Here is a 26,366-nt window from a genome sequence, read left to right as displayed (position 1 = left end):
GCAGAACAACACTGCGGCTGCCACGACTGTAACTGACCTGGTATTTAATCTCTCATCTTCATCGCTTACGGATGTGGAAACAAAAGTGCTTGTCAAAGGTGTATCATTTGTCCCCACAGTTAAACCGTATCCTTTCACTTCCAAAATAGAGGTATACAAGCTCAACAGATCTTTACGACTTAAACAATATTTTGGCATCAGTGAGGCAAATGAGACAAGTAACAACATTCCTGACAAGCTTGCTAAGATAGAGCCTCGCAGAGCCTCGCTACAAATTTGATCCCGAGAATAATAATCCCTCTATATGGACATTCACTCGACTAATGGATCAGGTCTATCAACAGGAGACTCATTCAGTCATTCATCATAACCTCAGCAATCAGGAACAAGCAGCCCTTAATGATCTAGCTCAAAGGACAGATCTAATTATTCACAGTGCTGATAAGGGCAGCGCTGTAGTTGTACAGGACCTGTCTGACTATATATCTGAAAGTAACAGACAATTGTCGGACATTAGTACTTGTGGTCCATTACTTCGAGACCCTACTAGCCAGTATAAAATTGATTTGAATGGCGTTCTAGACAGTAGACGCAATAAATAGAGGGTTATTAACTGCCGAGCAGGTAAAGGTTTTGATAACTGATTACCCTAAAGTAACCTTATTTTATACAGTTCTGAAGTACACAAAACCTTGGTTAACCCACCGGGTCGGCCCATCGTGTCGGCAAGGCAGTCATTGTATTACCCTATAGCTGTGTTTTTGGATGTATATCTGAATCCCTACATACAAGCCTTACCCTCTTTTCTTAAAGATACTACAGCTCTGTTAAACTTAATTCAATCTTTGGGACCCCTTCCTGCAGGATTGACATTATGCAGTGCTGACGTGACCAGCCCCTACACCTGCATCCCACATGATGCAGGTGTGGAGGCGGAAAGATATCTTATTACAGATAACCTGTTATATGGGGGTCCTGATATAGAACTGTCTTTGCAATTGTCGAAGCTGATCCTGACACAATTATTTTGTGTTTAATGGCTGTATATATTTACAATTCACTGGATGTGCGATGGGGTCCCAGTGGCCCCATCATATGCTAAATGTCTTCATGTACAAGGTTGAAACCACATTGTTTAATAAGTATACGGGTACATCCTTGTACTTGTATAAAAGGTACATAGATGACCTGTTGATTCTGTGGCAGGGCACCCAGGGTGAGTTGATCCAGATATTGGAGGATCATAACCACTCTGACAGTATGGTTAAGTTCACGTATCAAATGTCCAATACAGATGTATACTTTTTGGATGTAGCAATCACAATCAGAGAGGGCAAACTACAGACAGCATTATATGTGAAACCAACAGATCGGAATTCTTTATTAAGTCATGATAGCTTTCATCCTCTGCTGCTTCGCATGGGGCTCCCCTACTCTCAGTTTCTGAGAGTTAGAAGGGTCACCTCCAAGGCAGTTGAGGCTAAGGCAGTTGAGGCTGAGGCAGCTATCCACCAGATGGTAGAGAAATTTGACCAGAGGGGTTACCCTAGGAGTGAACTCTTGAAAAAGAAGGGTAAAGCTCTTAGTAAAACACGTGAATCCCTGTTGCAACAACTAGAGTTCCTTACATCCGCTAAAGTCATTGAACCTCCCCATATTCCATGGGTCAACCGTTATACAGCAGCCACTGATGGCATCACTAAACAGGTTAAGAAGTTATGGCCCATAGTCAATATGGACAAGGAATTACCAGCACTACTAGGTACTTGCTTATTCCCTAGTTAGACTAGGGGTAAGAATGTAGCAGATAAGGTTGTGAAATTGGATGTTCTACCAACCAACTAAACAACAGCAAACACATTTTTTGAGACCCAAAACATGGTGTTTTCGCTGTCTGGGCTGTTCTACATGCAATACGTTACTCACAGGCCCTACATTCAATCACCTGCATACTGGAGAAGTTACAAAATTCAACATCGAGTGACATGCACTACTACTCATATCATTTACATGCTGAAATGCCCTTGTGGCTTAGCATATATTGGCAAGATGCAACAACAATTTCGGGAACGCATGGCATTGCACCGCAGTGCCATTAAACAAGCACTTGAGAAAGGAACCAGTGAGCAGTCGGTGGCCCGACATTGCTTGCAAGCTAGACACTCCAAAGCCAGTATGCGGACTATAATAATAGACCATGTTCCATTATCACATAGGGGTGGTGACCACAATAGAATCCTCCTGCAACGAGAAAGCAGGTGGATCTAAACACTAAATACTATATTACCCCGGGGCTTGAATGAAGCTTTAGGGATTCAGTGTTTTTTGTAGTTCAGTCTTAAGTAGACTGAACTACAGTCACTACAGTCCACTACAGTGGATGTGTATAAAAAGTCTTCTAAAGTTTAGATAGAGGTCAGTACTCTAGTTGTCATACTAGGAAATTTACTTTAGGGCTGCTATATATGACAGTGCAGCTGATCACATTACAGGACGTATTTGCCGTATAGGTATATAGATACAGTTATTAGATTTATACGAGTGACTCTTAATTGTTTGTATAGCAGTGTCTTATCTTTTGTTTATTTTCAAATAGATCAATGGTGAAAGTTTATAAGATGCTTCTATTTTTATCACTGATTGTTTATGTGTCTTTCAATGTTTTTTGTCTTCCTGTGTCACTAGGTAATGGCTGTGGCACTTTTCCATTGGCTCGCCTGTCCCGGCACTGCTTGCTGACGTAAGTCCCCGGCGTCTGCAGCTGAGTGCAGCTGAGTGCATCCGGACGCGGCGGGAGCAGCGGCACGGGACAGGTGAGATAAATCATTGCAATGTTTGGTCAGGTTTAAGGGTATAAATGTTGTTTGTGTTTTGTAACCATTTGTGTAACGCTTTCCCTGACGATGGGACTAGTCCCCGAAACAGCATAGGATAGAATAAAAAAGTAACTTCTTTCTAGTATACCAGTCTGTAGAGTGCAACTGTTCTTTCTGCTACATATAAAGGGACCATCAATGTGATCCACAGAGGGCACCGGAGCAAGTACCAGCTAACCCCCAGTGAGTGCCGGGCTATACTGCTATATATATATATATATATATATATATATAGTCCAAGAATAGGCACTCTCCAAAATTCAATTTGCTTTAAGGTATATTTAATCCAATACTCACAGAGAAAATTTCAAAGCATACATAGATGGATGGCAGGCATGTCAGCAACGTTTCGGTCCAGCAGGACCTTTGTCAAGCTTCTTATCATTTATATGCCAATAACAAACAAACAATAAGCAGAGCTAATCGCATATGGCAGCCCACAGGTCAGCAATCAAATCTGCTATTGCTTGGGGCACCAGTGACCAGCCGGTAGCTAGGCATTTTTGTCAAGCCCGACACCCGTTGGTGTCCCTAAGGTACCGGATGATAGATCAGATCCCAGAGTCTCTGAGAGGAGGAGACCGTGGCCTTAAACTATTGCATTTTTAGAGATCAGGTGGATTCACCGTTTGAATACGGTATACCCTAATGGATTGAATGATCATCTTGGTCTCAACAGTTTCTTGTAATTAGTAACATGTTATTTTTGGTTACTGTACATATATGGAATCGATGTTGTTATAACATTAGAATGTGATATGGATCTATGTACAGTACCTATAGATTCATTTGTTGCACCTGCATGTATAGATATACATATAAATGTGCCTTTTAGAATGATTATATACCATAGGCACAGTTTCTTATCATTGGAGTCTGTACAGCTGCATATCGTACTTGTTTTTATATTATGTGCTAGTTATGTATGTTTATACATATTGTTAACTTGTGCTTTGTAATCCTGATAAGGGCCCTCATTCCGAGTTGATCGCTAAGTTTTTCGGTCGCACAACATATTCGCAAAGTTGCGTTAATGTAGTAAATTTGCGAACCTCCGCCCTCAACGTATTTTTGCAAATTCGCACGCAGTATTACACAAAGTGGGCGTACGCCAAATGACATCGCAGTAATGCGAAACCATCGCAGCATTGCGAAACCATCGCAATAACACATATTTAATCGTAAAAATACTAAGTTTGAGTAGATTTACACATTTTACCGTAAAAGTGCACACTTTTAAGGTAAAACGCACAAAAAAGTTTTTTTTGGCTATTAAGTGAAATTACACCTTTCCTTTTAAAGTCCACAAGCCCTTTTCAATTACGAACCCAATTAGTGTAATGATTGATAATGTTCCTAAACAATTAAGTCTGAAAAAAAAACCAGATTAACACTTTGTTGCCATAATTGCCCATCAACATGTAAAAGTGTAAAATAGTTTTTTTTTTTTTCACTTTGTTTTTTTTTAAAAGGTGTTGTTTGTGAATGAAGGTTTTTACATGTTTCTTAACACAATAATCTCCTGTATTTTTTGGTAAAAATGTAACGTTAGATGTGTGTAATGTTTTTTGCAAACAAATTCTGCCTGCCAATCTGCTGATCCTTTTTTGCATTAATAAACACAACACCCGGTTAACTTTAATCAACTTTTTTATTTTTTTTTTGGTTAATAATTTTTTTTTTTTTTAAAACAAATAATCAAAATCAAGCAAATTTTTGCAATTGGTCAACACAATTCATTATTCCTTGCAGGTGTAGGCGCATGGTGTAAAGAATCCCGGATAAACTTGTAGGATCTCCAACTGCAACATCTGAAATTAAGATGCAACACAAACATTAATAACTTAATTACATTACTTATTATCCAAGCAAGGCGCAAAGCACACTTAAATGCTGGCATGTCCAAACTGCTGGACTCCAGCTGTTGTGAAACTACATATACCAGCATGCCTTTACACAGTTTTGTGGTCAGGGAATGGCAAAGCTGTGTCAGGGCATGCTGGGATGTGTAGTTTCTCAACAGTTGGAGTGCCGCAGTTTGGACAGGCCTGCTTTAATGGCAAAGTTACTACATCCTGGCTGTTTTATGGTACAATCATTAGCAGAACACACAAGCCTGCTCAGCCTTTTTATCAGATTTTAAAGTGTTCCAGACCATGTGTTAAATTTACTACTATGTGAGTTATATTTAAGATGGAACGTTGCCCATAGCAATCAAGCAAAAATATGATTATTATATTGTAGAAGTGGATCCCAATTTTTAAAGTATAATCTTATTGGTTGCTATGTCCGACATCCCATGTTAAAGATAACTACCATCTTCGTCAATGTTACACCATGTTGGCATTCATTCCCATTTGTTGTTTTATTTGTATTTTATTTTTAGGGGGTTGGTCCTGCATCATCACACTGCATATCCACATCTTCAGAAGGCCAACATATCATAGCATTCCCACACTCCCTGAAAGCTGCCCTTACTAAATAAGTGCAAACAGGTTTGAGTAGAACAATTAGTAATTTTGAGAATGTAACTTTCACACAAAAAAACAGTGTGTCATTAGGCTGCATAACAAAGTGAAGCATGTGATTTGTAAGTGTAAATATTCAGACTACACAGGCCCAAGTGTAAAAGGCAAACAACATACTAAACTCCACTCAGGTCTAACTGTTTACCAGAAAAACTAACACATATAAACCCTGTTCTCCTGGCAACCCTGGCTACCTAATGAGTGTCAACCTAGAGTGGACACACAAAACATTGCACACATACACACTGTACATATAATGACACTCACAAATATGTAAAGGCAACATGTACACCATGATGAAATTTTCAAATATTTGTCCAGGGTCCAAGAATTCAAACAGTACAACACTGCATGTTTTGACATTGTAAGTGTAAGTGGGTAATCATTTTTTTCATTATAAAACAAAACTTACTTTCCACGGCAACCTCAAGACTCCCGGACCGGTCTGCAGGGGCTTCCTCTGCCCATTCACTGGGTGGGGATGTTGGCTGGATGGGGGAAGGTGGCTGGATGGGGGAAGGAGGAGGGATTGGGGAAGGAGGAGGGATTGGGGAAGGAGGAGGGATTGGGGAAGGAGGAGGGATTGGGGCAGGAGGCTGGATGGGGGAAGGAGGCTGGATTTGGTTGCCAATTTCAGAGGGGGGGTCTGATTGAGAGGGCGAGGGGGGCGGAGAGAAAGTTAAGGCAATAGAGGGTGTGGGGGGTTCAGATTGGGATGTAGAATTAGAAGGAGAAGGGGTATGGGAAGGAGGAGAAGGGGTCCCAGAAAGAGATGGAGAGGTGTGGTGAGAAGGGGAATGGAAAGTGGAGTGGGCCAGGGAAGCTGATGGGGCCTGGGAAGCTGAGGTGGACTGGGAAGATGAGGGGGACTGGGAAGCTGAGGGGGACTAGGAAGCTGAGGGGGACTGTGAAGGGGAGGGGGAGTGAGAAGGGGAGGGGGAGTGAGAAGGGGAGGGGGAGTGAGAAGGGGAGGGGGAGTGTGAAGGTGAGGGGGAGTGGGAAGGGGAAGGGGGTGGTGAGTTTTGCCGTTGTTGTTGTCCTAGAATGATAATTGTGTACAAATTTTGTAAACATGAGAAATTACATAGTAATCAATTTCTTTTCTCAATGTTCTGTTCAATGTTAAATGCTTTTTTTTGTAATAGCAAAGCAAACATGTTAAGATCCTCTTCATGTTGGCCACAGCAAACAAAATGAGTCCAAATTTTTACTTTGAAGCTCATTCCTTCATCTAGTCAATTGAGTCATAGTGATTGGTCTAGGCAACATCACCAGATTACTATTCCAGGAACCTTATTATATAGCCAGCACTGATCAAGTTTTTTGGTTCTTTTTCCTGCCTGCTTCTTATTTGTTTGAAACATGCACTTGTTTGGTGTTACTTTGCTACAGTCAGTACTGTTTTCCCTAACCACACACAGTGTCATAATTTCCAAAAAAGGACACAGCAGGTTGCAATTAGCCTACCATTTACTGTAAAATGATTGAAATTCCAAGGGGATTACAGCAGGAATTTCGTTTGCAATTGGCCAAAAGCATGTGCACTGCAGGGGTGGCAGATATAACATGTGCAGAGAGAGTTAGATTTTGTTGGTTTGAGTAATTATGGGCAGGGTAAATACATGCTGCTTTATTTTAACAATGCAAATTTATATGCAGATTTAACATACCCCACCCAAAAATTACTCTCTCTGCACATGTTACATATGCTTCCCCTGCAGTGCACATTGTATTGAACAATTGAACCATAAATTCCGGAAGCCCTAAACTTGGAAAAACACCCATTAGCACAATTTTGACCCAAAACATTATGTAAGGTAACTTACTTCGTGTATGCAGAGCCCGAATTTGCTGGCGGATCTCCGCCAACAAATCTGGAGTCCTCCTACGGAGATCACTCCACCTCCTTTCTAGCTGGATGATTGTCCGCCTGCTGCGGACGCGAGTCCGCAGCAGGCGGCGGACCTCCGCGTAGGCCTCGCGCTTCACCCGATTGGGGATGAAGCGCCCAACGCGGCCTACGCGGCGGTCCATCACCGCAACCAGCACGCGGAGCTCCCGCCTGGTGAACGGTGCTGCACGCATCATGGCAATGGCGTTTTCCTTATTTGGGCATATATTTATAGTGTCTGTTAGCATGTGATTGGTCAAAAATCTATGTTGTCATTTCTAATAACTTTATTGATCTTTGCAATGCTGTGAAGAGCAGAGTGTTATTTGGCACGAGCGGAAATTCGCATTAGCAGAAGCGAAAATGTTTTGAACACAAATTTAAGAAAACAAAACACACACAGAGACACAGACTTTAGATAAAATTACTATACATATCTGTGTACTCACCACAGTTCGTGTGATCATTCAGCTGGACAGTCACAAAGTGTGAAACATTGAGTATCATTTGTTTGTGTGTTTGGTTACATAATCAGGATTTGAGGATATAAAATAAATAAGGACACTATTTATTAACATTACAGTATTTAAATTTCTAAATAAACATTGTAAGCTTAACGTGTTTTTGGTTTTTGTTAAAAAAATCAATTACCCATTCCAACACAACAAAAGCCTTACCCAATCACTTTACAAGATCATACAAAATGCAATCATGGTTTAAAAAACATAAGCATACTGTGTTGTATTATTTCTGCAAATATAAAATATAAAAACACTATACCTGAAATATTCTGCAACAATTCTTGCCCTCACTTGGCTCCTCCTCCGTGTCACACTCCCCCCACCGAAGCGTGGACCAACCCCTGGCTCCTCATCAGGCAATTCCTCTGCCTGAGGAAGCTCTACACTACTCCTTACCGCGATATTATGTAGTATTGCGCACAGGACCACTATTTTACTTGCCATCTCCGGCGAATACATGATGTCGCCACCAGTGCGGTGGAGCACACGAAACCGCCCTTTAAGGACACCAATTGTGCGCTCCACCAGCTGCCTAGTGGCAGTAAGCGCGGAGTTAAATGCCATCTGTGGTCCTGGCCTGGGATTACGGTAAGGAGTCATGAGCCAGGGGGTGCAAGGATATCCACGGTCTCCTGTTGGTAGATAATCCAATATTTCAAAATAGTATATTTGTCAAGTTATTTTTGTTTGTTTCAAAAATTAAAGCAAAAACTCACCCAATAACCACATGTCTGCTCGTTGACTTGATCTTAATCTCTGCCATATCCCTGATTGTCTAATGACATATGCATCATGGGAACTTCCAGTAAACTTTGCATTCAGGGAAAGGATCTGGAGGGATGGCCCACAAACAACCATTACATTCAGAGAATGAAACAGTTTCCTGTTTCTAAAAATTTCTTCATTATGTCTTGGTGGCTGAATAGCAACATGTGTGCCATCCACAACCCCAATAACATGTGGGAAGCGACTACCACCTTCCGCAAATTGCCGCTTCACCACATCTAGGGCACCAACATCCAAAGGCATATCAATGAACTGCTTCACCCGCTTTAGGAAAGCCTGGCAGACACGCCGCAGGACCTTACTGAACTGGCCCTGCGACATGCCAACCAGGTCTCCCACAACATGCTGATATGAGGCTGTAGCCAAAAAATGTAACACTGCAAGGAATTGTGTCAATGGTGGTATTGCTGTAGGATACCGAATTTCAGACTCCAGATCACTCTCTATTATGGAGAGAGTGTCTAGGATTAGATGTGGTGGCAGCCGGTATCTACGCACCACCACATCATCTGGCATCCCAAAAAGTAGGACACGGGTTCGGAAAATTGGTGGCCTAGCACGCCTCCGTTGCCTTGGTTGATGAGGAGCCGGTTGTGGGGCTTGCGGTTGGGGTGGGAGTGCTGGCGTGGGTTGGGGAGGTAGGGCTTCTGCTGCAATATATATTGACATCACACACTTTAAAAAAAAAAAAACAAACAAAGATGAAGAATTCAAAACTAAAGTTTGTCAAATATACTACAATAAAATGCTTTGACAAATGTGGTGTCAACTTACTGCAGGAGCGTACATTTTTTCTGTGTTGAATTCATGTCCAAAATGTAAAACAATTTTGCAAATAAAAAATAAAGAACAAATTTAATTAAAAATACATATGTTATTTTTACAATTCCCAAAAAAAATTTTTGGGTACATTTCTCGGCATAAAAAACTTCACAAACACCAATAAAAAAACCACAAAACAAAAAAAATAGGCATTTAGTAGCTAGACCAGGAAAGACAAACACTACTTTGCAGATCAATCCTGGTAAAAAAAAATTTGGTTTAGCCAAAAGGAAAAAAAACATAAGCTCAACAATTTTAAAAAACACAAACAGGCACCAACACAGGCCAAGGACACTTACCTGCTCAAAAAGAAATGAAGACTTGGTGTTCCCTAGCACACCAATCCAAAGAAATATCAAAGGGTTATATGACCCAAAAACAAGCACCTACAAGAGAACACAAATGATAGTCACAAATAACATACAGACCATTAAAACAAACAGCCACCGATACAGGCCAAGGACACTTACCTGCTCAAAAAGAAATGAAAACTTGGTGTTCCCTAGCACACCAATCCAAAGAAATATCAAAGGGTTATATGACCCAAAAACAAGCACCTACAAGAGAACACAAATGATAGTCACAAATAACATACAGACCATTAAAACAAACAGCCACCAATACAGGCCAAGGACACTTACCTGCTCAAAAAGAAATGAAAACTTGGTGTTCCCTAGCACACCAATCCAAAGAAATATCAAAGGGTTATATGACCCAAAAACAAGCACCTACAAGAGAACACAAATGTTAGTCACAAATAATAAGCACAGGTTTATTTTCACAAATGGACTTGCCAAATATATATGGGATTAAATAATTTAACAAAAAAACATTAATAAAACACTTTTACTTCCAAAAATTAACAATAACATTTCCACAATACTCACAAACGAAAAATTGCATAAAAAATGCAACACTGTCTATATTCCAAACGCAAACGAAAGGACAAAGGTATGCTTGACAATTACTCACTCTGCAAATTCCACTAGCACCTTCACGCACAAGCCAACAAACAAATGAAACTCCAAACTACCTACACTCACAGCGTGCAAACTCGGCCCTTAAATAAGCAGTGCAATCATTCACCAGATTAATAGTGTACACCTGTGTGAATTAACGATTCGCACGTAGGTATATAAGCGCACACACCTCGGCATACACACATCACAAACATGGCTTCTCGTGAGCAAATCGCAGCAGAGCTAGACCGCATTGCAGAGCAGCAGATGGCATTGCAGAAACAACGCTTAGAGTGGCAAAGGCGCTTGTTAGAATCCGCCTCTGCGGATGTTGAGGCAGGACCTAGTACTCTGCAAATTTCTGCTTCTGAACCTCAACAATTGAGTGGGGATACCCTGCCACACACACATAGTGAGCAAACTGAGGGAGAATTGACTTTAGCCACACAAACACAGCAGACAGAAGCTGCTAGTGAGGAGGAAGATGGAGATGACCAACCAGAAGAAACCTCACAGGCTACCTCCAGACGGAAAAAAAGACAGCCTGCATTCACTAAGAGGGAGTTGCGTGTCTTGGTCACGCAGGCCATGGCCAAAATACATAGAGGGCCAAAAAACATGGGTGCTGCTTCAAAAGAACGCATCTGGAGAGACATCACAAAATCTGTGAATGAAGTTGGCTCTGTCGTCAGAACATCACAGGAAGTGAGACGACGGTAAGTGCATCTTGACAATCCATTTTCTGTGCTAAGTTGATCAAAAAATATAGTTACATATCATGTTCTGTCTAGCAAACACAAGCAGAACATGTGTGCTATATATTTTCTACAACCAATAATAATACTCAACTTTGTCCCTCTTTCACAATACATATGTAGGTGGGCCGACTTCAAATCCCGCCTGAAGGCAAAGAGGGCTGCGGAGTGGAATGCCTCAAGGGCTACAGGGGGTGGACCACCTGTCGCTGTGGAGTATACTGACTTGGAGGAGATGGCGATGGACTGTGTCAGTTATGAGGAGGGCCAAGGGGTGTCTCATATGGACACGGACCTGCCTGAGATTCTGACGGGACATGACTTGGAAGGTAAGTTTACACATTTATTTGTCTGTAATTTGAACTGTATTTAGAATCTTTTACTAATTTATACTCCAACTTTTTCCCCACACATTCTTCTATTTGCTTGGCACAAAACACAGCACAGGGTGGTGAACAGTTTGAGTCACAGGCCGGTTATGTGGTTGAGGCTGAGGTGGAGGGACCTAGTGGGTCTGGCAGTGTGGGCCAACAAAACCCACCTATGCAGGTTCCTACTGGCCCCCCCACCCAACCCTCTGCTATCCCGGAGATCCTGCTTGAAATTGCTAGGTATGGTGAGAGCCTAAACACATTTCAAGACGGGGTCATCCGGGAGGTAAGCCAGATAGCTGTCCGGCTCACTGAGATCCGAACCTGTGTTGAGCAAGGTGTTGCTCAACTCTGCCAAGGTCTGGCAGAGATCAGGCAGGCCCAAGAACAACTGGCCTCCTCAAACCAAAGCCTTGCAAATAACATCTTGCAAGGGCTCCAGGCCATCGCTGTCTCCCTTGCCCACAGTGGCAGAGAGCCAACCACATCGGCTCCCTCCCCTGCCCCTGCCCAGGAAGAACAGGCCACTGGGCAGGCCCAACGAAGGTCACTCCGCAGACCAAGCAAAGAAGATCAGCCTCAGGCGGGGAGAAAAAGAAGAAAGTGATGTCTCTCCAGATGGGCAGCACCCATGTTTTTGTAGTTGCCTCTATGTTATTTTGGAGTTGGCTTGTGTGGCCAGAATGGATCACTCCCTCTTAGTGAAATGTCTTTTTTCTGTTTGGAGGAATTGTAGCCTGTGAGTTTCTTTGAACAAACAACAGAGCCATCTTCCTGTCACTAGTGTGCTGTGTATTGTTGTGTTTGTGTGGTGGATACTAATTCTTTTTCATTTGGTATCAAATTTGTGTGTGGCAGGGTGTGTAATATGTTTAATTTATGCATTTAAAAGATACTTTTGTCAGAAGCAGAAATTTGCAGAGTACTGAGTTCTGCTATATAATTATTGTCAGTGCCATCTGCTTGGTGCTTGGTCTATCTCTGCCTGTGAGACTCATGTGGAGCCATGTTTAAATGTTGTGTAATATTATTACCGTAATAAAAAAAAAATAATACAAATGTGTGCAATTTCTTGAAGGTAATGCATTAGCAAAATCTTAGTTACCAAAAGATTAGGTCAACATATAGACACTTGATGACCAATCTGCTAATTCTCCTTAAAATTATAAATATTTTAAAAAAAAAGGTATGCTTTGCACCACACTTTAATGTCCATATTAATAAAACAGACACGACAACTTGATTAAATATCTTTGGTCAACATGACATCATTGAAAACATTGACAGATATTATAAACATATATTATTGTGACTTTTCAAACTAAATCATAGTGTATGCTGCATTATGTGGGTGTTGGTTAATTGATAAGAATGTAGCAGAATTCTCTAACTTTATCTAAAAATGTAACTTGTTTGTATTTAGTAGTCTAACACACATTAAAACATTTCTACAAAATGCTTACACACCAAGGTAAACACAAATAACAACCTTATTTGACAGTGTGTGAGATTAATATGTGAGTAGAATAAACATGTAATGTGTGTTCAGTCAATTGGTGGTTGGTAACTTTCATGTGCTCAGTAATTAACAAGTAATTGGACATCAGATGAATGTGCTCTCCAATTAACTGCTAATTACTGCATACACACTTGTACCAGTACTTCGCAAATGTAGAGTAACTGCAGACCTACTCTGCTGCTGCGTGAATGTTGCTACGGTTTCCTATGTTAGTTTTAACAGCGACAATGTTTATTTGCGAAAACCACGCCCAATGCTAGTTGCATACTCCCACACAGTACGCCCACTTTCACGCCCATGTCGGAGCATTGCGAAGTCTCGCCTCCGCCACGCCCACGCCACTCCTCGTTTTCGTTTGGCAGTTACGGCTTTTTTTTTCCTAAGTAATTTTGCACAGTTGTCGTACGTATGTCGTCGCGCATGCGTAATCACGCATTTGCGCATGCGCAGATACTTACATTTCGGACATTTGCGATGCGATGACTCTTAGCGATCAACTCGGAATGAGGGCCAATGTGCTATGATTTTGTGTAGAGTTTAGTGGTTGGCATGGTGATGGGGATGCAATTGAGTGATGGACTTATTAGTGACGTCATTGAATTTGGGTTGTAAACTGAGGGCGGGAGTCCCGCTTCCCTAATGGCGCTGAGTACTTGGGTGAGGCTTATAAGGTGAGCACAAATGTTGTTCTTGTTTATCATGACCTGATGACAATGCAATAAAGCATTGAAACATTGTTGTACCCGCATGCCAGTTTCAAGTGATTACTGAAGCCGCTAGGAGTGCCGCATTTCCGGATGAGTATATATATATATATATATATATATAGCATCAGAAGTTGATGTGCTACATAAGAAACTGTTAATGAATATATATATATATATATATATATATATGTGTGTATCTTTAAATCATCCGGCACTCCTGATATGGGAAAAAGAACAGTGGCCTGGGTGCCCTTGCTATGTTTAAATAGTCCCTCTATTGCTGAATAAGCAAATGGCACATCACTCCAGGTTACTGAAAAAAGGATTTTAATCCATGACAAAATTACATGGTCAAGCAATGGTTAAATGTGCAGCATGGCAAATTCTCAACGGCTCGTTTCAAGACCTAGTCTCGTCTTCAGGATTTATTGCCGCTGCTTGTGTGCTACATGGCTGAAAAGAGCATAAAATGCTGCAGAAAGCTTTTTACATTATTACTCAGTACTAGCCTGCCCTCCAGTTCCTAGATATTGTAGGCCCCAAAATCAAAAGTTTGTAAGGGCCCCTATGTATCTACTAATGGTGAAAAATGTATATAACACATGTAACTATGACAGGGAAGGTGGCCCTTCTCAGCTCTGGGCCCCATAGCAGCTGCAATGTCTGCCCCTACTGTAGCTACGCCCTTGTTCTTTGGCATTGTGAATTTAGATTTTAAAATAATTGTCCATCAATATGACAAATATTTTTAATGATCATACTTAAATATTTGCCATATATTGTTGTTTATGATATACTGTGTTTGTGTGTGTATGTGTGCGCGTGCGTACAACTCCAGAAATGGACACCAGTAAGCTTTTTTCTTGCATGTTCATTCCCTATGTGCATGTACAGTATGTAATCACCTCTAAATGAGCCCCATGTTGTAAGTTGTCAGCCAGAGCCGACACTAGGCATAGGCAAACTAAGCAGTTGGAATGCCTAGGGGCACAAGCAGCTTCTGCTGATTAAAATGATGTCTGGCATGCCTATATTGTGATAGCGGCTGTATCTGCATACAAAATTATACGTTACAGTGTATTCCTGGAAATCACTGTAACTTAGTATTTCATATGTAGATATAGCCACAGTTGCACACAGAATATAGGCATGCCATATATAATTTTAATCAGCACAAGCTACTTGTGCATCCTAGTAACATAAGAATGCACATATAATGCATTTTTTGGGCAAAAAAAAGGCGCCCAAATATAGCAGAGCTGCCAGCTGACACAAGCCAGGCATCTCCTGCTGCATGGCGTATTGAGGCAAGATGTATGAACACACATCTGTATCCAAGCAGAGGCAGAGGTCACAGTGTTAGTGGCCAAGTGAGTGCTGTGTGCAGGTGGGTTGGTTGTGCAATAGTGTTCGACATATGTGTAAGGGGCATTATGTGGGTCATGTGTATAAATGCATTATTAATGTGTGACATATGTGTAATGGGCACTGTGTGTGTCATTATGTGTGTAAGGGCTTTAATAATGTGTGGCATATGTGTAAGGGACAATATGTGTGTCATTATGTGTATAAGAGCATTAATAATGTGCAGCATGTGTGTAAGCGACATGTGTATAAGGGCATTAATAAAAGTTGGCATAATGTGTGTCATGTGTGTAAGGGCATTACTGTGTGGTATTATGTGTATAAATGCATTACTAATGTGTGCCATTATGTGTATAAGGTGCTTTACTGTGTGGCATAACATATAGAATGGCACTACTGTGTGGTCTAATGTGAATAAAGAGCAATATGGTGTGGTGTAATGTGAATAAGGGGCAATTCAGTGTGATGTAATGTGAATTAGGGGCACTACTGTGAGGAGTAACGTATATAAGGTAAAGTGGTACTACTGTGTGATGTAACGTGAATAAAGCACACTATCGCATGGTATAATGTGAATAAAGTTGCATTGCTGTGTGGTGTGACTTTAATTGGGGGTATTATTGCGTGGTCATGCCCTTTCCCAGCAAGAACACGTCCCTTTTTGGGCTGTGTGCCGAATGTGCGCACTGTTTCTGTTTAAAAAATAGGGTGTAGGAGCACCAAAATTAGGACTGCTATGGGTGAGGGGTGATGGTGCTCTGAAAGGGGTGCAGGGTCAGAGACAGAACTAGCAGCAATGATAGGGGGCACCAGCCCAAATTTTGCCTAGGGCATCATTGGTTAAGGCCGCTCTGTCGTCAGCAATAATAAGCACCAGATGATGGACAATGAAATATGAAATACTCAATATTTAAAATTGATAGCATTGCAGCTGTCACACCGCACATGTCATGTAAACTATATTAGAAGTACTGTATAGTGGAATAGCACATTATCAGGCATGCCCAATTTCCACCTCTTTGAGCAGATAAAACTGAAGAATTTCATGCTGCTGTTGAAATGTTCATATATTTATGAGTCATTATAAGAATCTGATGTCCTGCTGTTCCTTTTTTTCTGAAAGCCGGGAGTGTAATAAATTATTCCTATTTGTGCGCAGTATATCATGTGGAGAAGCAAGCACATCGTTCCAGAATGGAAAATGGATATGTTTAATTAATCTTACAACTAAGTATAACAATATTTTTTATAAAGTACTTACAATATACACAGCTGTATGTAGAATGACTTTGGCATAATGCTGACACCAGAATGTAAAGAAAAAAAATGATTTAAAGAACATGTAGATAATCCTCCTATATAGTGAATTCAACACCAGCAGAATGTTACATGATCTATTATCTAGTATGTGCCCCATATCTAGTCATCTATCTTCACAAGCATGGAAAGTAGTCGAGTGGCAAAGGAAGATTACAATTATAGACATACTGTATGTGCTCCAATACTCAGAAAGGCAGATTACAGATACAATTGTAACAAAGTTTGTGTAACATTATGGAGACACCTGAGAGCCCTATGCAGTGCTCAGAGGGAATTTAAAAGTGGGGGTAAAGAAATTTGAATAGAAGAGCTTGGGATCGGAGCCACCTTAGTAGCTTTCTGGATTTTAATATGAGATTCATTTAGATTATTTTCATTACTATGTAGTATGATATAAAACATATCCCTGCTTCCCTCTATCCTCTGTAACTCCCTACATCATTCTCATTTTCTGCACCTCTTACTCCCTGCTTTCGTCTCTCACATCCTGAACACACTTCCTGCTCATGCTCACAGTCTGAACTTGGGGCTGCAGCTGCAGCATACAGCCTCCTTGTGTCCAGGGTTGGACTGGCCCACAGGGGTACTATGGAAACCACCGGTAGGCCCCACTGCCTGAGGGCCCACTCCTTCCTCTAGGGATCAGGTTCCAGACTGTGCACTTGTATTATACATGGTAGATATGTTGCATTACACTGCACTAAACTATTGTGTATTTCAAGCCTGTGTGGAGGCTGGCCACACCTCTAAGTATGGGCCCCATCACTGCATTCCCGCGGTGGGCCCTTCATGCCCCAGTCCGACACTGCTTGTGTCTCTCCAGCCCCCCAGTGTCTCTTCAGCTTCAGCCCCCTTCTGTTTCTCCCACACCACAGTGTCTCTCCAGACCCAGACCCATTCTGTCTCTCCAAGTACCCAGAATCTCTGCAGTTTCAGCCCGTCTCTCTGAGTATGGAAATTAGTAAAAACTCTGAGTCTGGAACTAGGTCATGTGATCGCATTGACCCCTAACATCCTCTCTATTGGTCTTATTTATGTTCATATGTCACATTATACATATCTTTTTCGTAGGTTTGCCTCCTATACATCGCTCTATTTATTTAATAGGATTAGTGACGTTATAAAAGTATTGTTTTTATAAATACTTTGGATGATTGATATTTTATTGTTACACACCTGTTGGGCATCAGGTGATTAGACAGGGTTTAAATAGATCCCTGAATCAGAGGGAGCTTTACTTCTGATGAAGCTAGGTGACCGTGCCTAGGGAAACGCGTTAAGTGTGAAAAAGCTGCTTAATACCAGTACTCCACATCATAACAGGATCCAGATATGGATTTATGCTAATCTAACCTTGGAACATCTGCCTTGGAATTATTCCCTGTGGGACATACACACTACAGCACCATTCGGAGAGACCCAGCTTGGATACAAGTGATACAGCTTGCCTGCTGTTTTTCAAAAGCATTTGGAAGCCTCCGCATATACGGGTAAAACCAGCTGTATTTCAACTCATTTCCCCAGGGAACTTTTGGTTCAGCGTTCCAGTCCGGGATCCTCAGTGGACACTCACTAGCAGCATATTTAAAATCTTTTCAGCTCCACATATGCCCTAACTTCATATGAATGTGTGAATGTTTATTTTATTCATGTTTTTATTCACTAATTAGTGTTTAGCAAATAAATACAAATGTTTTTTTCATCATCCATAGTTGTTTAATCATTTTAATTATTGGAAAGACAGCAAGCGCCAGCTCTAGTATCTTTTGTTGCAAAAACTCCTTTATTGGGACTGACAATCCCTTGCTGGCAGCTGTGACAGCGCGTCTGGAATTGCTTTTCTCTTTCAGCCTGTCTCTCTAGCTACAGCCGCCTTCTTTTCCTCCAGCACCCAAATGCCACTCCAGCTCCAGCGTGTGTCTCCAGTTCCAGTCTCCTGTCTCTCCAGCTACCCAGTGTCTTTTCAGCATCCCAGTATCTCTCTATCTCCAGCTCCCTACTGTCTCTCTAGTTGCCTAGTGTCTATTTAGCTCCAGCCTCCTCCTGTCTCTCCAGCACCCCAGTGTCTCAAAAGCTCCTGTCTTCCTATCCAGCCCCCATCTGTCTCTCCAGCTTCAGCCCCCCTGCATCCTCTGGCTCTAGCTTCCTACCCTTCCTTATTCTGTGACCTCTGGTCCTATCTGCACCTCTTCGCGCCATGGCACCACTGTCTCTCAGCAGTATGGTGCAGTGTGATGTCATGACGTCACACACACTGTGCCCATTAAACATGAAAAATTTTTATTACACTGTCCAATCAGGAGCCAGTACTGCCGTGAAAGTGAAAAGTTATTGTGGCATTGGGACCATCCTGTATGCAGACAGAGCTCTAGTAGCACAGTGAGGCTGTGTTTCCACTCTGAACTCCTATCCTGGTCCATGACAGTTGTCTGTAGCAAGTTCAGTTGTCATGCCTGTGGGTGGTCTTTTTACATAAACATGATAGTGGGACAGTATTTTTTTAGCAAGTCTGTTAATGGAGATGCTTTAGTTGCAAAGTGCCTAATAAACCACCTATAATAACCTACCAAGCCCAGGAATGTTCTCAACTGTGACTTGGTCTTAGGCTTTGACCAGTTTTTGGCTACCTCAATCTTTCTTGTCTGAGGTTGTGTCTGACCTTGTGCAACTCGTAACCCAAATATTTTGCTTCTCTTAGGGCCAGTGCACATTTCTCAGGATTAGACATGAAACTATGGATTTTAATGAGGCCAGTACTGCCCCAACCTTAGGAATATGGGATTCTCAGTCTTGTGAGTGCAAAACAATGTAATCTAGATATGCAGCCACATAGGCAGTATGGGGTTTCAGTACCTTGTTTATCACCCTTTGGAAAGTGGACGGTGCTCCATGCAAACCATAGGATAGGACCTTGTACTGGAAAATGCATTCAGTGGTAGAAAAAGCTGTCTTTTCCTTGGCTTTTGTTTCACTAATACCCCCTGGAGGCATGACAATATCATGTTCCAGTTAAACCTTATGCCCTGGTAGGGAAGAGAACACATCCTTGTTCTGCTGTGCTATCTCCTCTACTTGCTGCTTTTGCTCTGTTTACAAGGTAGGTTCTATGGTAACCATGGACTTTTCTACTACAATACTCAACAACCCTGGCACTGAATCCTCATCATGCCATGATTTCTATAAATGTACATGATATATTTGCTTTCTTCCTCTTCCCAGGCCTGGCATACCTTATAGTACACAGGGCCCACCAACTCTACCTCATGCGGTCCCTGACAATGAGGGAAGAGCTTACTCTCTTGGGTTGGCACTCCCTGGGACATAAGAACTGGGTTATTGCAGTAGTGTCATATTCTTTCTTCTGACAACTTTGCGCTTCTTCTAAGTGTTTGCGCAACAAAGGGCTAAACTTTCATACATTTGGGAAACATATTATACTACGTTTGGTTCTCTAGGCCCCTTTTGTTGCCAACCCTCCTTTAGCATATTCAAAATGTCCCAGGGTTGTTTCCCATACAGTAGCTCGAAAGGGCTAAATCCCATTGAGGCTTGGAAACCTATCTACCAGTGAACAACAGGAAAGAAAGAAGGGTGTCTAAATTCTTCTTTTCCTGCACCACTCCCTTTCTGATCATTTGCTTCCGGGTCCAATTAAACCTCTCCACTAGACCATCTCTTTGTGGATATTAAACAGAAGTGTGGAGGGTTTCACCCCTAGCAGCTGACACACATCTTGCATTAGCCTGGACATGATTGGCGTACCCGGATCAGTATGAATTTCCTTAGGGATTCCTAATTGAGTAAACAAATTTACCAATTCCCTAGCTATTGTGCTAGACATTGTATTTTGTAAGGGTACTGCTTCTGGATAGCATGTTTTGTAATCTAGTACCACCAAAACATATTGGTGGCCTCGAGCCAACTTTTCTAAGGGCCCAACCAAATCCATGCTGATTCGTTCAAAGGGTACCTGTATCAATGTCAGTGGAACAAGAGCGGCCCAGTATGAGGGTTTAGGGCAGTTTCTCTGGCAAACAGGGCAAGCCTATTTCATGGCCATGTGAACCCCTGGCCAATAAAAGCTAAACAGTACCCTCTCCCAGGTTTTGTCCTCTCCCAGGTGCCACCCAACACACACACACAAACATGGGTATGTGCTGCTTTTAAAATTAGCAGAACATGTATTTGGGGCACTAATAGCTGTTTCACCACTCTCTCCTGTATAGTGCTAATGGGCTCTACACACTGGCCGACATGACTGCACGATATGTACGATCTCGTTCATTAATGAATGAGATAACGTTCATATCGTGTAGTGTGGAGGCTCCAGCGATGAACGATGCGTGGCCCCACGCTCGTTCATCGCTGGTCCCCCGTCGGCTGTGCATGCAGGCCAATAGGGACGATCTCGTCCATATTTGTCTGCACTTCAATGCAGCCGGGTGACGGGGGGGAGTGAAGAAACTTCAACCCCCCGTCACTGCCCCCCGCCGACAGGTCGCCCGTCGGCCGTATCCGCCGTTGGGCAGCTCGGCGGCAGATCGGCCAGTGTGTAGGGCCTATTACTCTATACAGGCAATCATTCACAATCACAAAGTAGGAACCTCCCCCTGTTGGTGGGGATACTTAGGGCACCGAGTAACCTACTTTTTGATTTTTGTGGGGAATATAGATTATTGAAAATTCTAGTGGGGCAGGGACAGATGTGAATGACCAAATATTCTCTGTAAAAACACTGTGCAATAGGTAAGTGGTATATAAAATAAATTGCCTCTTATCTGCTAACCATTTTACCACTGATGGTTGTTGTGAGTCACAGGCATATTTGCACCTATTAAGAATCCTTGTACATCTACAGCAATGTTGTTACTCTTGGCATCCTGACATCTTTCCCCATAAACCCACATTATTATTTCTTTTATTCATTATTTTTTTTCTTTTACATTTGCGCTTATTATTGTATGCACAGGACCAAATACTAATAACATTATTCAGAAATTAACAGGAGGAAGGAGGGGCTATACAGTGTAAAAGTAACTGTGGAACTGAATCATAAAATGACAGCTATCACCTCGATTACTGTATTATTAGAAGCCACTACATGCTCCTAGTGATAGAGGTGTAAGGATTACTGGCAACAGTACCAGCAAATAACTAGTGTAATACACACAAGAGAATGGATTATACTTATATACTTACCACACAGCAGAAACTGCAATATTAGCATAATGTGAGCATGTACTGCCTGCGCAGGATCCTTACATGGATATAAACAAAGCACAAAGCAGGATCTGCTACACATTGCTCACCCAATATGCCCCACAATGCCCCCTGTATACTACTCAGTGCCACTGTCACCCTACCCAGTACCCCCAACTACTAACCTCCTGTGGTCAAGTTCCTCTTCAGTTCTTCTAGCTCTGTTTTCTGTATGCACAGTTCTGAGTCCCATTATTAGTGACACGAACATGATGTGTCTTGTGACACTGATGAGGAGACTTGGAGCCACTCTGCGCTTTATGCAGCACTGACCATGGCAGAACACATCCGAGAACAGCTGCTGCTGCTGGGTATGTTTTTGGTAGTTGCAGAGTAAGGGCGACCCTGTGTGCGGGGCTCTGACGTTACCACCTATGTCGCCCACCCACCTTAATCCAGAACTTCCTCCTCTAGTTACTAAATATTTATATTAGCAGTATCTATCCAGCTACAGTACATAAACTGTTCCTGCAGTATCTCATCTAGTTCCAGCATACTCCATTCCACAGTATCTCACTAGCCTTTATGAGCAGATAGTCTCATTAGAGTGCATTTCAAGCTACAGTAATGTCTGCTACTATTGTATAGTATTGTCCAAGTCCTTACAGCACCTACTCCATCTGTGCTAAACATCCACTAGTGTCTGTTTCTCATTGAGTACACCATCTTTTGTAACACCACATTTCCCTCTACTTGCCTCTCAAAGTGCTACCCTAAGTCCACCCTGCCTTTCAGCAGGTTTTGGTGACCACCACAGGGCTAGTTAGACTATGTCCCTTCCCCTGCCAGGTGAGCAGTGCCAAATGGAGAGAATAGGGTCGCAATCCTGAAGATATTCAAGTACTGTGATACTTTTCTCTATCTCCTGGATGTCTCTTTCTCTCTCTCTGTCTCTCTCAGTCAGCTGCCACTTTATCTTGTTGGGTCACCTCCTTCAACCTCCTATTACTATAAACATGTGCAGTATTCATGGGTGTTCTCAGCCCAATGTGTGTGCAATATATAGCTCCCAGAACATTAGGCATGCCTGAGAGACCATAGAAAGCTACCTTAAGTTCATGCAATCATGCTGGGAAAGCAGATGTAGGTGTTGCAGAGAGGGATCTGCGCCTGCATGACTTGCATCAGATGCCTGCTTAAGGTAGGCTGGGAAATACCTAGCATTCTACCTGAAACTGACTGAAAGCAGACAGTAGTATAAAAATGCAAAGCACACACAGCAGCTTGTGCAGGCCTGTGACCATGCAGTATCTGGCTCACGTTGAGTCTTAATGAGGTCAAACAGCATCATGATGTTAGAACGTGAGAGGCAGAATATCTGTATGACCTCAACAGAAGACAAAGTATTGAAGCTTATCTGACAGTGAAAGAACCCAGGCCTGAGTAGGTTGCGGGGTAACTTATGAAGCTACTGATGTTGCTCTGTTTGATGCTAATAAGATCTCTCAGTCAGGTGGTGATTTGCATACGGCAGGTAGGTGAACAGCATAGCCTTGAGAAGCCATTATTCCTACAGTCAGACTGCCCTATATGCTTTTGGGACCTTTTAAAAGCATCACAATCAATGTCCAACCAATAGAATGGTGTTCAGAAACTTAAATCGAATGTCTCTCATTATTCTATAAATCTGGAGATTTTAAGTCCGATTTTCAGTTCGAATTGCAAATCAAATTTTAGTAAATGAAGGAATCCTATATTTGACTATAGGAAAACATTGATGTTTTGCCAGTATTCTATTTTGAGTGAGATTTAATTTCTATGTTGATTTCACATTCAATTTTGCCGGTAGTGAATCTCCATTATAAAAACCAAAAGAAAACTTGAATGGCAAATTGAACAGATTTCAAAATTGAATTTTGGTAAATTTACCCCCAGAACAGAATACAAGCAGTAATGCAGAAACCTTTGGTATAACAAAAGGTTTTATTTGCACAATGCACTTACAAATTAATGACTAGTTTTCTGCGCCTAAGCACAACAGGACTTAGCATAAACCCTTCATCTATTGTTCTCAACTGCAATACAATACAAAGAACAATACAGTAGGGGATTAAGTCTGACTGGCCAGTCTCAGTTAATCCTATTAAAGGTCAAGATAAATGTGGACCCACCTGTATAGAAAAGTACAATATATCTGAACCCCTCACAGCTCTCACTGACCCTCGCACTACCTCTTTCCAGCACATTGACCTACCTCCCAGCACACATATTGCACCTCACAGCAGACTGAGCTCCTCACAACACAAACAGTGACTTCCTCACTACCCATCCCACCACTGACACCCCCACAGCTCATGACGACGCGCTCTTCACATAACCACATACTGCATCCTTCACTGACCACCTCAAAGCACATACTAACCCCCTCACCGTCACCCTAGCAGCACACATTGTCCACCTCACAGCATTCCCTACTTCACTGTCCACCTCAAAGTCCACCTCAAAGCACCACCTTATGGCACCTCTCAGCCCCTTTAACAACCACCTCTGGCCTAATGTCTACAAACACCCTGTGTGGGATATTTTGCAGCCCCCCTTCCAAATAAATTCATAATGAATACTTTATTATTAACAAACACAGACATTGTGCCCTATGGGAATAAAACACAGACATTGGTCATCACAGGAAAAAAAACACATTGGCACGCACAGGAAAACACCACATTGGCACCCACAAAAACAAAATCACACACACATTGGCCCCATAGGGGAAAAAACACATTAGCCACCACAGAAATAAACAAAAAAAACACATTGGCACCCACAGAAAAAAGCATCACATTGGTCCCCACAAATAAATATCACATTCATCTGTTCCCATATGAAAAAAACACACCTTACCCCAACAGGGAAAAAACCACACACATTGGCCCCAACAGGAAAAAAACACACACATTGGCCCCAACAGGAAATATAGCAAAACACAGTGGCCCCCACAGAAAAAACACATAAAACACATTGGACAGAACAGGGGAAAACATAAAACACATAATAATTGCCCCATCCCCCACAAAAGATTGATTTAACCTATCTGTAGCAGAACAGATGGATGTGGTGGGTGACTGGGTGAGAGTCTACAGAGATAAGTATGGTGGGTGATAGGTGAGGGAGTTTGCAGAGACAGGTGTGGTGGGTGACAGGGTGACAGAGATTGCATGGGGAGAGGTGTGGTGAGTGACAGGCTCAGAAAATCTGCAGAGACAGGTGTAGCATACCCTCCAATATTTTACACATAAAAATTGGTACAAATCTGAAAAGGGTCACGGGTAAAGGGGGCAGGGTCACGGGTAAAGGGGGCATGGCCACGCCCCTTTTCCTATATTTTTAATGGAAGTTTGGAGAACCAAAAATCTGTACAGATCATAAAAGAAAGGTACTGTACCTGCCAAAAAGGTACAGTTGGAGGTTATGGTGTAGTTGTGACACGGTGATGGTCTGCTGGTAAAGATGTGGGTTACAGGGCAAGATTCTGCAGGGTAGATTTGGTGAGCAACAGGTGGGGCAGATGTGGTAGGTGACGAGCAAGAATCTGCGAGGCCGATGTGTTATGTGACAGAGTTTGCGGAGGCGGGTGACAGGGTGAGAGAGTCTTCAGGGACAGATGTGGTGGGTGACAGAGCTAGAGAGTTTGGTTTGCAATTGCTCTTCATAGTGGGGATCATAGGGTGTTGGGACTTCCAGAGCCTGTAGTGGGACTACAAGTTACAGCATAGGGACGTGCAGTGAGCTAAATGGCTCAGGCACTGGCTAAACCCAGAGCCAGATTTACATGCAATATATGAGCCAAAGGGCATTATACACAGGTGCAGCATTATAAACTCCTAGAAATCTGGTGAGTTTTGATTAGAGATGTGTGGAAAGGATACACAGGTGAGGCACTGCCTCACCTGCCATAGACTTTTTACTCCAGAGTTTGGGCTATAAAAATTATTAAAATAATGCAAAGAAGATATTTCAAACAAATTATTAGTATTTTTCATATATTTTATTCAGTGAAAACTCTGGTTTAAACTGAAGTATGACAGGAAAGGTTCTGCCTCACCTCACGTCACTGCAGAATACCCTGCACAGGAGCTGAAGACACACTTATCTCCTCATAGTCTCCACAGAAAATTAGATGTAATGGTCTCTCTGTAGTTTGCAAATGCTCTTTACCTTTCCAGGGGCCATGATGAGACAACTTGTGAATCCTAGGTGCTGGGTCTTACAGTGCATGCTAAGACTTGTAGTTACACAGCAGCCACAGGCTGTATTAGGTCATCAGGATGTAACTGCAGATGTTGCCTCCTCTCAGCTCCTATACTTTCCCCCCATGTCCCTGAACAGCAGCCTCTCCATTCATGTCTGTGTCTCCCTGCCCTAATGACAGCATTAACATTGTTTTTTTATTATCCGTTTAGGCTATGAAGCCTATAATCACACACATAACAATGTAGAACTCTCACAGATTGATTCATATTTTATTTTATTCTTGAGGTTTTATAGCCATTTTCACTGTCCTGACTAATAGTAATAACCCCTATGCAAATTGTTTTTTGTTGTTGTTTTTTATGTAAAGTCTTATTATTGCTCCCCAGCTGCAAAACTAGAACAATAGACAAGTATCAAATTAATCATAGAAACTAATATGTTTGCAAGTGATGGTATATTCTTCCTTGATCTATTGTTTCCCATTTCTTTGTTATGA

At 42.1% G+C, this 26,366-nt stretch overlaps 1 long non-coding RNA gene across 1 annotated transcript; it reads right to left on the bottom strand.

Annotated features, from left to right (window-relative positions):
- Positions 1 to 6,327: 6,327 nt before the first annotated feature.
- LOC134935355 (uncharacterized) lies at positions 6,328 to 8,116 on the bottom strand. Its single transcript, XR_010180084.1, has 3 exons — positions 8,076 to 8,116; positions 7,745 to 7,766; positions 6,328 to 6,443 (listed from the first exon to the last, which is right to left on the bottom strand). It is a non-coding gene; the product is annotated as an uncharacterized LOC134935355 (long non-coding RNA).
- Positions 8,117 to 26,366: the final 18,250 nt, after the last annotated feature.

The sequence above is a fragment of the Pseudophryne corroboree genome, chromosome 6 (genome assembly GCF_028390025.1).
Source record: "Pseudophryne corroboree isolate aPseCor3 chromosome 6, aPseCor3.hap2, whole genome shotgun sequence".
Classification (NCBI taxonomy): Eukaryota; Metazoa; Chordata; class Amphibia; order Anura; family Myobatrachidae; genus Pseudophryne; species Pseudophryne corroboree.
The sequence above is the reverse complement of the archived record's forward strand: the minus strand, read 5'-3'. Positions and strand labels throughout refer to the sequence as shown.